Genomic DNA, 11836 nt, shown 5'->3' on the forward strand with positions numbered 1-11836 from the left:
TCCTTCTTTAATAAACATAGCTACTAGCTTGTCTTTTCTAATTAGTTCCTTGGTCCATTGCAACATGTTGACAAGCTCTTTTAAAGTAGCTTTTAGCTTGTTCATGTTATAATTGAAGACAAATTATTTGAAAAATGTGGGTAAAGAGTTCAAGATGTCATTAGTTTTTGTTTCATCATCTAATTTGGAGCCAAGAGCATCCAGTTCATTTATGAACCCTACCATTTTCATGACATGGTCATGAACCAACTGGTTCTCAGTCGTCCTGGTGGTCGTCAATAGTTTAATGACCTTTTAATGGGTTAAACGATTGTGTTTCTCATAACTGACCTTAAGACTATCCAATATTTCTTTGCAAGATGTTATCTTATCAAATTGTTTCTGGACAGAATTGTCTAGTGAAGTGATGATGTAACAATGGGTAAGAGAGTTGTTTCTCTTCCCATTTTGATATTCCTTCTATCTTACCTCCAAAGCTCTTTCATTGGGTGGTTTCAGTGCTTTTTAGTTAGTAATTTCATTTAATTTCTCAGACGTGAGCACTAGATTAAGGTTTTGTATCCAATCCGTATAGTTGGGTCATTTCAACTTATTGTCATCTAATAATATAGCAAATGATAAATGTACTATTTTTGATAAGTTGCATGAATAAGTAGTTAGCCAACGACCTTTATTACTTTATGTCTTTAATCATAGAATGAACTTTTATCCATGTTCCATTTTCATTTGTACATCTCTGAGACTTTCTTCAATCTTAGGGATGAAGACATTATTTGTCTTTTGAAAATATGGGGAATCTCATAAGTGCATAAGGCCAACTGTTTCAACTGCATTACCCTATCACTTCCTGTAAAGGATTACAAACCATTCATGTATCATGAATTCCCCCTTTGGTCTCCATTAAACAATATTCATAGCCATTTTATGTTAAACTTTTCTAATTGGTAAGTGATGACCCCTCATGTCAAGAGCCCCAAGGTATTGTGAAAAGGTCTTCAATTTTAGGACAGTCCCCTCCCACTAGTCTATGACACCTCTATTATCATATGAGACAATCTAGTTCATGGTCTCAATGAAACAAATAACCCATATTTATGATGCATTTTTGTTCACCAATTTAGATTGCTTTCATGCCAATGACGAAAGGCTTTTAGAGATGTCATTTTATGATAATCCCTACCATTAAGCACTTATATTATTTATGAGGGGGCAATATTAACAGTTCCCATGTCAATTTAAGTCTACCAAAGTGGCTCCCATGAACTTTCATAAAGTCATGTTTAAATTGACTCAAACGGGTTAGGTTTCTATGAGATTCCCCTCATGGAGAGGAAACAAGAGAATGATCCATAATATGGGAGATTAATTAATGATTTATAGGACATCATGGAAATAATATGCATTCAGCCATTATGAACTTAGAGAGCTACATAAAGTCAAGATATGGGCCAAGCACTTATGGCCCGTGTGTGAATCATATTCACATTGCATATATTACCACATGTACTTGATCAAAATCAACTCAAAACTTGTAAAACCTAGGTCCATTTAGGTCAACACACTATTAACCCATTAATGGACCCATTCAAAAAATATAGCAATCCATGCTGAAATGGGCTTATCTTACTTTAATATAATTCAACTAGGTTTTGCAAGCATGGGATCAATTGGTCCATGAAATGATCCATCAATACCTTAGCTTAGGCCTAAAATTGGTCACTTAATTAGTGATCTAAGAGGTTGTTAACAGTCCCCAAAGAACCCCAAGTTTGGCCCATAATGGTTGGATTAAAACTAGGCCAAATGAGCCTAGGGTTTGGTGTCCAAAACATGCTCCAATTTTAAGAATATATGATCTGAATGTACTCATCTATAATTCACAATCAATCATCAGATATGATCAACAATAAAAACTCATAAAATAAAGCTACTATGGCTGAGAGTGTGATGGCCCAAGTCCAATATAGACAAAATTGCAAAATCTCACTAAGTTCTCCTCTACTCATTGAACTTCTTTCTCTTCATCTATCCAATGTAAATTAGTTGAGAAAATCCTAATTTTCTAGTGCTTACATCAAGAAAAACCTAATACAATTTGTCTATGAAAAAATAAAAAACTAATTACAAATTGGGAAAATTTCTTAAACTACCCCTACTATTTAGCTAATTGACAAACTATACCCGTATTGTTTAACTATTGTCTTGCACCACCCTACTGTTTTTTACAATTGTCTTTGTCGTTAAATTCTAATAGAAAAGATGAAAAGTTAGTTTTACTCTTCCATTAAATCCCACCCATATTTCCTCAAACATTGGCACCTCCTTCCCGGTTCCATGTGTATCATCATCACTGTAACCAAATCCCCATCACCTGTTGAACCATCATCGTCTTTGATGAAGAACTGAGTGATGATAGCAGAGGAGAGGAATGACAATAACCTCCATAGAGGATTAAAGGTTAATGTTCACCCCTTTAATCCTGATGCTTTCCCTCTATAGATCTCCCTTCATCATCCTCTCCGATGAGCATAGAGGATGATGACACTCTACTTTGTAATCTCTGTGTGTTTGTTGTCTTCGGCTTTCTAGGGTTTAACGTTCGGGAGAGGTCAAAGTCGATGAGATGACATGGTCGGATTGCTGTAACCTAGTGTGTAGATCTACCTTTGTCATCCTTCTTACCGTGTTTTTAAATTACAAATTAAAACAAAAAAACAAATTTTGAGCATAGAGGTCTGGTGATTTTAATCGCCAAAAGTTTGGACGTACGGTGCTCTCCTCAGCGAAGATTGACCAAAGTGGAATCCAAACATGACCAATTAAATTGCAAGAGACATTGAAGAGGCCATGGTAGTCGTTAGGGTGGAAGTGAGAGACATTAATCTCTTCATCCATGTCAAGGATGTTGAATACGAACTCGTTCCAGACAGGGTTCAGGGCTTTATTCACAACTCTAGTCTAGGACTTGCCAACTCGAAGCTTGACATAGAAGCCTCCACCGCTCCAGAGAGAGAGAGAGAGAGAGAAGCGACTTTCAAGATTCTATGGTTAGTTCACTTGCAGTTACAAAGACACGAATATTGAGTCACATGAAGCGTGCAATCGAGATTTAGGGTTTGTAGTTTGTGAGCTATGAGTGATTCAAGAAAAAATAGATGTAGGGTTTAAAATTGGAATCAATTTAGGAAGAAATGAGTGGGTATCTCATCCTTGATAGGAAATGCAAAAAATATGATCCGTAGGAGATTCAATGATGCATGTTTAGAGTGACATTAAGTTGTGACACTTCAAGGTTATTGCTAGTCTTGATGACCAACACTACCATTGTCACTATCCCCACCTACTTTCACAATCTCTGTCTATGCGGTGGGTGCGAATTCACATTTATTGTCCAATTTGTTGGCATGAACCGTAACCTTCCTATACCAATGATCATCATAATGAAGATGGCGAGGATGAAGGGTGATAGGAACTGACATTGCTGGAGGTGGAATCAGTTATTAACTTTTCTATCACTAGCAAACAAGAAATTCATCCTTAAGAGATATGATAACATCACTGCTACTAGTGATGGGACGAGCAAATTTCCTAGAGTTTCAACTCTAGGTTCACTTTTTGTCAAAAGATAAAAATGAATGAAGTGAAGAGGGGGTAGAAATGTAGATCAAAAGTAAAAGCAAGAGGAACATGGGATTCAGTTGTTGCCAATGAATAGGGTCCATATCAGCAATCGGTTAGACAATGGTGAGCAAACTTTTCTGATTTTTGCATATGTAGAGCCCGAGAAGTCTTGCCAGTTAATCTCACAAGATATTGAAGACGAGCTATCAGATATTTAGAGAAAAAGTAGAAGAAGAAGGGAGAGGGAGAGAGATGAAGGGTAAAAATAGGTTTTAAAGGAAATATATGTCACATGGTGTCACATGTGTATGGGTTTTGACGGAATATTAATGGATGCTAACGGTAAGGGTAGAGCTAGTCAATTGTCATAAACAGTAGGGGTAGTGCAAGACAATAGCTAATAGTAAGGGTATAGTTAGTCAATTAGCTAAACATTAGGGGTAGTTTAAGAAATTTGCCCTTACAAATTATGAATATTGAAATCACATGGTGTGCATTAATCTTGCCACCAATAAAAAACTCAATCCCCATCACACTCTAGCCAATAAATCCAATATTCTACAATAGAATCATTCCAAATAACAATAAAAATGTAAAGATTATATTTCATATCATTGACCCAAATTGAGAACTGAATTCTCAATTCACATAACTATGTCAAATTGGCAAGATTAGTTTAGACCAATTTGATCATTGCTTCAATTTGATTTACTTCAGTCCAAGAACTGAACCTAGTGCTCTGATATTAGTATTGGTTAGGTTAGAAATCATATTTAATTTAATATGGTTGAATCAAACCTGGTCTGGATGAATTATAAAAAAAACGTTATAACCCAACCCAAGAACTAATTTCCTAGTAATTTAAAATATGAATTTCCGAATCAATATTGCACTAATCTGGACCAGATTTAAAACCCAAATTAAATGTTGATTGTATTTGATACAAAGTCCACAAAAGCAGTTATGAGAGTGGTAGTTCACACCCAATATCAAACCTAGATCAGCCTCCTGCTAAAGATGGTACAACAGTGTGTAAAAATCATTCAATAATGCAATTTCAGCAAAACCAAACTCCAACCTCCTTGGATCGATGTAGATGTGTGGACCTTGATGTAATAGATATTTTTCTCCACAAACTCATCTAAGGATTGAAGAGAATAAACCCCTATAATGGATGGTTCAATATAGGGTTTTCAAGTGCAAGGGAAGAGAGAAAGAGTACAAGAGAGTAGGGATAATTAGGTGGATAGCCCTCTCCCTCTCATCCCTTATATACAATACTCTCCTAATCCTATTAGGAGTCAAATCTAAATTTGGATAAAGACTCATTCATGTTTAGATAAGTCTTATTTTCTTTAAAATAAATGGATTTCTATACCCATATTCATACCTATATTCGACCCATGTCACATGACAACTTAAGTTGTCATTCGGCCACTTAATTAATCTTATTAATAATGGGCCTAAGTCTTATTTTCTTTAATGGTTCATGTCTCGAGGCATTGCATGGCCACTCTAGGCCTAAATATTGGGACAGTGAACCCCCAACCCAATCAACTCAGGCTCAATTTGGGCCTAACATTTACATAAATGATTATTGGGCTCAGTTTGGGATCAACACCTATTTCTAGCAAAATCGATTAATCTATCTACCTTCAATTCTCTCCCAACTAGAAATGCATCTATCGTATGTAGTCTAAATAATTATAACACTTCATTGCATATACAAACGAAGTAGCTTCTCATCTATTTTCATCTCATATTTCTTTATATAGTTACCCTAGCAATGATATAGGATAACATGTTACATGACATTGGTTGGCATTGACTAGGGGCATTGGTACAATATATACTGCAAAAAAAAAAAAAAAAAACTTAGGTGGCGTTTGATTGCACTTTTCAGATGTTTGAATATGAAAATGTTGCTTTTCAGATGCCACCTTTGGTATTGCATCTGAATTTCAGTTCTAAAATTTTTAGACTCTGGCTCGTCACTTGACGCACTCATACGCATTATTAGATAAGGCCTAAAGTCAAAAATACCCTCCCCATTCGACATCTCTCACTCTCCCCTGCCTTCCTGCCACTGCCGCTGCAAGTTGCAATGGCGGTTCTCTCCCCTGTCTTCCCTCCACCGCCATTGCCGCTACAACTTGCAGCAACGATGATTCGGTGAGTAATTATTTTTGTTAATTAATAATAATAATTATTAATTATAGATTATTTTTATTAATTATTACGTATTTTAATATTTTTATAGTCATTAATTATTTTTTAATTTTATTTATTAATTATTAATTTATTATTTATTATTTGTATTATTTCAATATTATTTTGAAGTTGAAAATTATTTTTATGATATAATGCAAATTGAACTCAACATTTCCAGATAGTATGTTATAGGGGTAAAATAGTAAAATCAATAAATTTCAGATAGTAAAGGGTTGATCTAACACAAACAGACTTATGGATTCAGAGTCTCTGAAAAGTAAAAAAGCACATATGCTTCTTTTCAGATTTCAGACAAAAAAATATCTTTTTAACTTTTCAAATTTATCAATCGCCACCTTAGACTTGATAATAGTTTGTAATTCCTAAGTACAAACTCCCTATCAAATTCCAAGATGCCACTATCGGAAGAACATTTACAATTTTTGACAATCAAGCTAAACACTTGCTTGGTAAACCTATCTCTGATGTGAAAGAGATTCTCCGTTGAGTATAGGAAAGAAGTGAACAGTATGTAATAATTATAGACAACAATTATACTTTCTTTTATAATTTTTCCCATTTGCACATTTCTAGGATTCCATGAGTGAACAACTTAATGAAGACCCTAAACCATTGCTGTAGAATTGCCTAAGCAATACTCCCCAATAATCATATACATTACAAATGTTCATTGGGAGAAAGAAAGTAGAAGGTTAGCTTCTAAGATCGTAAAAAATGTCTTTAGGGGATGGTATCCACAATCTAACCAATATATATACTAACTTTACACCATCAAATATGTAAGCTTACTTTATTCAACTTTCAATTACAAATTCCTCCTAGAGCATTGGACCCTTGTCACACACTCCTCCAAATATTCACAATCATAGCATAAAAAAATCCCTTGCTTAAAATTTCACTTTGTGATGTTTTTCCTTTTACTTATGTTTTTGTATCAAGTATTCTATTAAATATTCTTTATTATACTCCTTATATACTTTTTTAACAATGAACATACCAAATGGAGTTTTAGTTATTCATTATACTACTCTATAATTATTTAATTAATGTTTCCACCCATCCGAATGACTACATGTATGCTTGCTTCTATGGTAGTTTCTTGAGAGGCATTTTGTTTGATAAATGTTTATACGAAAAGTGTTGTTTAAACGTTTTTTGCCTTTTCTATTTGGTTGGATGTTTTATGGGCATTTCAAGTAACACCCCATAATGTGCGCCACATCTGCATTTCATTTCAAGAAATGCCCAGGCATTAGGGGAAACATGAATTTGACATTTCCCCAAATGTCCTATGTACTAAATCAAAGCGTTTTAGTTTTCCAGTGTTTATTTGATAAAAGGTGAAACCAAACCGTGATTTCATATGCAATAAACACTAACGCCTATGTGGCATTGATGTGGTATTAATTTTTCAATAAATGCCTACGGAACCAATTAAACATGTACTACATCATTATAACTATTCACTAGCGGAGACCCGCGTAATGCATGAGATTTATTAAATTAAAGATAAACAATAGAATTACAATTGTTTTATATAATGATTAATAATTATTTATATTTTATATACTATTTTCATAATTTTACAATACAAAAATGACAATAATTAATTTTAGATAGGATTGTTTATCAAACTTAGGGATGGAAAATTTCCCCATTTCCCTGATTCCTGTGGGGATCCACCCTAAATAGGGTGGGAATGGTGATTGATGATGCATAATCCGGCCACTCCTACCTGGAAGTGACTGAGCTCCTAGCTGGCGATGGGCAAGATATTTCTGCGTAAAGAGAAATGAACCCGGGGTTGCTAACCCGGCGGGAACACTCCGATACTTAAGTTAGTACTCAGCTGCAAGCTGGAAGAGAAGGAGTTTTTGCAAGAAGATGAGAAAGCTAGAGAGTGGTGAATATGCAATACCTTGGCCCCTGGGGGGTTGAAGTCTTATATACAAGCATTCTGGCAGGTTCGGAGGGGCTGCTCCCAAATCTCTGTCGCGGCGATCTGCTGTCAGATAACGGCTCAAAGTGATTGGCTATCATCGTCAGAACTGGGGAGTAGGTGGGCTAATGCGATCGTTGTAGGGTACGGTCCCGCCAAGCAGGGGACAACCTCCGGGGTTGGTAGACACGACGCTGCCAGGTGAGGGACAATGAGTGCAGTCCTCAGATTTGGCAGATACTGAGTCGTCAGACAAGGGACGTGGGTGCAACTTTCGGGGTCGGCAGGTACGATTGTCAGATAGGAAGCTTCTCGCAGGACTCGAGGCTACTTGATAACGAACCCTATAGTGAGCTACCTTGTGGCAAGCTACTTGTGTCAAGCTGCTAGTGGTATGCCGAGGTGATTCTGCCCGAGGTGAGCCGTCTTCGAGGTGGCTCACTTGCTTGGATCTAGATTGCCGTGAACTTGGTCGTTTTAGTTCCCGAACTGGGGTGGACTCGACCCAAAGTACCTTCAGCTCGGACATTACCGTACCCGAGCTCATTGTGAGGTGAATTGACACTTGGTGAGTTGTCGTCTACGTCGAGTCATGTCCACGTGCCGATCTGCTCATGCCGAGTTGTCATTCATGTCGAGTCACATACACGTGTCACCCGTCTATGAGGTTGGGCCAAATTACTCTTCATCAATTGCCCCCCACTCCTCGAGCAAGGGGTCCTGACCTGGTGCGGGGAGTTCATGATGCGACAAGTGGATTTGGCTTGGAGTTCAGGCTGCCTCGTCAGATCGCGTGTGGCTTACGCGCGGACATCACACGAACTATAAGTGGGGGGTTCCAAGACTCATTTTTCATACCAAATTGACTTGCCTTCGGTTTTTGAGGTCGCGCTCTCACTCTGTTATCTCAGGTCTGCCCTGCTTGTGTCGTTTCTTCAGTCTAGTCATCCTCTTTGGTGAGTCTCCCTTTGCTTTTTATTTCAGTTCAGTTGTAGTTATGTCTAGTTTTGATAGTCTTTTGGATGAGGCTGAGGTGGGTACCTCGGCCCGGGCTGGTAGCCGAGACGAAGCTACCTCGGGCTCAGGGGTAGCCCGTGGTCTTCTTGAGGGTCAGTCCCCCCCGAAGGTTGGGTTTCAGACCACTTTGGTCCTTCCTCCATGACCCTGGACAGGCTCCGGGCTCTGGTACGCCAATACAATCTCCCGAGGGGGCTTTCCTACCGTCTCCCTTCGGGTAACTTCCCTTGGGAGCACGATCATAATGAGATTGTGATCTTTGAAGAGCAGCTCGCGGCTGGCCTTCGTCTTCCCCTGCACCCGTTAATCATAGAGGTCCTGAAGCTCTTTAACATTACCGTAGATCAGTTGCACCCGAACTCCATCCGCAATGTAGTTGGGACCATTTCGCTTTTCCATGAGTACTGTCTCCCTCTTACCCTTGAAAATTTTCCCTCAATTTTGTCTATAAAGAACGCTTCCCGCGGTGCCCCTGTGCACAGGCGGTCTTACTAATTGTCCCCTCGCCCGGACTACAAGCTTCTTCACAAGCTACCCAATAAGATCCCGGCCTGGAAACGGGACTACTTTGTGGTCCGTAACCCCGAGGGGTGGCCCTTCCCGACTCACTAGAGGGCTGCTATTCAACACTCTAGAGTTAGGCTAGACCTGAAGACGAGGGAAGTGCTTCAGTCCTGGGCAGAGGTCGACCTTATCTGTGCAGAATACCTTACCGAAGATAAGCTCGTGTCGGCCGGTTTGAGTCCTGGTAGGTTGCTTTAGGTTTTTTCTTTTGAGGTTTTGATAGCTCGTGCTAACCTTATTTTTGCCCTTTGCAGCTACAATGCCAGAGGTCGATGCACCAAGCCTCCTGATGAGTTCCCAAAAGGGGAAGAAGAGGGCGGCGAAGAGGCCGCGCTTGTACGAAGCTTCAACATCCAGGGCATTCGAGGCCCAGGTCGTAGAGCCAAATCCTACCGAGCTCCCTACCGAGGAGGCCCAACCCGCGGTCCCCGAGGTGGAAATTATAGAAGATGGTGACAAGGAGGTTCGTTCTCAGGGATGAGAGGACGTACCTGAGCTATCTCCAAAGGAGCCTACTGCTGAGTCAAAGTTCGCTCCTACTGCGGAAGAGGAGAGCATCACGAACCACGTACTTGCGGTGCGAAAGAGCCAGGACACGGTCTTCCAGAATGAGGTCATGCGATGGGCCAATATAATCCCGATGTGGCTTATGGGGATGGCCTCCACTCACTGCATGATCGTAAGTACTTCGTTCTTTTGTCATTTTTTTTTTTACCTCAAATTTTCTTTTGGCAGGTGAACTCTTCTCTTCACGCGCTGGCGTGTCAGTCCGCGATCCAGTCCAGTCGGGCTCAGGACGCTAAGGTGGAAGCACGAAAGCTCCATCGCGAGCTAGGCTTAGCTCGGGGTGAAGTACTTCGGGCGAAGAAGGGGAACAAAGCCCAGAAGGTGCTGATCCTGGAACAAGAGGGGCAAATCTCTTCACTGACCGAGGGGACACACTAGGCTCAAGGAGAAGGTCTCCGCTATGGCTGCGAGGGAGGAGGAGCAGTCTGTGAAGGTGGCCAAGGAGAGAGCGCATCTCCAACAGAAGATTCAAAGCCTCAAAGCCATGATCCAAGAGCGAGCTCGGGATTTCGACGTCGCCGTAGAGGAGGCTCGGTCAGAGGAGAGGGCCACGGTTGTAGATCGCTTCAAAGAGTCCTCGGAGTTCCGCGATCTCCAGGTTGAGTATGGCACGAGTTCTTATCATTCTGGGTTCAAGCTCTACAGGCACCTGGTTTGGCATAAATTCCCTGACCTCGACCTTGGGGCTATCACGATGAAGGGCCTAGCTCCGGAGATATCAGATGCAGCAAACGAGGAGCCCAACTCTTCAGACGAGGAGGGCGATGACGAGGTGGAGGTGGTAGATCCCTCCGTATGATCTCTTTTCATTTTGGACTGTGCATGTACTTTCCCGGGCTGTTGAGCCCAGTTTTCTTGTAAAAAAGATCTTTTAATGAAATGTTATTTTTGCTTAGAGTGATCTTTCTCTTGATCTGACACAAGTATAGGTTACCTGAGTTGTCGAGCTACCGAGCTGGCAACAAGTGAGGGTAACTGAAGTAGGGATCGCTGTCCCGAATTGCGCGGATTACCCTGAGTTATCAAGCTATTGAGCTTGGTAACGAGTAAGGGTAACCTTAGCGAAATTTCTTCAAGTTTCTTACCTCGAGCTATCCGCGTACAAGCCATTTATTTGAATGTTGGTCCCCTGATGGACCTGGACTATGATCGTTGCCGAGGTGGTATAGATATCGTAGGGTTCATGCCCGAGTTGTTTACACTTTCGATTCTAGTAGCGAGGCAGCAAGGTCTCATGCATTGGAGTCTCCGTTAGTTCAGTGTTGTAGCCCTTGGCTCGGGGAGCAACTCGGAGTCCACTCAGCTTTGCCCATGCCGTAGAGGCGACTAGGGTTTATACGGTGTTGAGGTCTTTATCAGTTTGACACCTTGGCCCTTAGGCTCTGGGAGAGACTTGGAGTCCACTTCTAAACTTTGCCCATGCCGTAGAGGCGACTGGGACTTATACGGTGCCGAGGTCTTTATCAGTTTGGCACCTTGGCCCTTAGGCTCTAGGAGTGACTCGGAGTCCACTCCTAAGCTTTGCCCATGCCGTAGAGGCAACTGGGACTTATATGGTGTCGAGGTCTTTATCAATTCCGCACCTTGCCCCTTAGGCTCTGGGAGCGACTCGGAGTCCACTCCTAAGCTTTGCCCATGCCGTAGAGGCGACTAGGACTTATACGGTGTCGAGGTCTTTATCAATTCGACACCTTGGCCCTTAGGCTCTGGGAGCGACTCGGAATCCACTCCTAAGCTTTGCCCATGCCTTAGAGGCGACTGGGGCTTGTATAGTGACGAGTTCGTCAATCCTTGGACTTTGGGAGCGGCTCGTTCACTCCTAGGCTTTCTGGGAGCGACTCTCAGTCCGTCCCTTGGTTCATCAGTCACAAGTAGTATTGCCTTAGATTACTGATG

This window comes from Nelumbo nucifera, chromosome 8, assembly GCF_055504915.1.
Source record: "Nelumbo nucifera cultivar China Antique chromosome 8, China Antique-T2T, whole genome shotgun sequence".
NCBI lineage: Eukaryota > Viridiplantae > Streptophyta > Magnoliopsida > Proteales > Nelumbonaceae > Nelumbo > Nelumbo nucifera.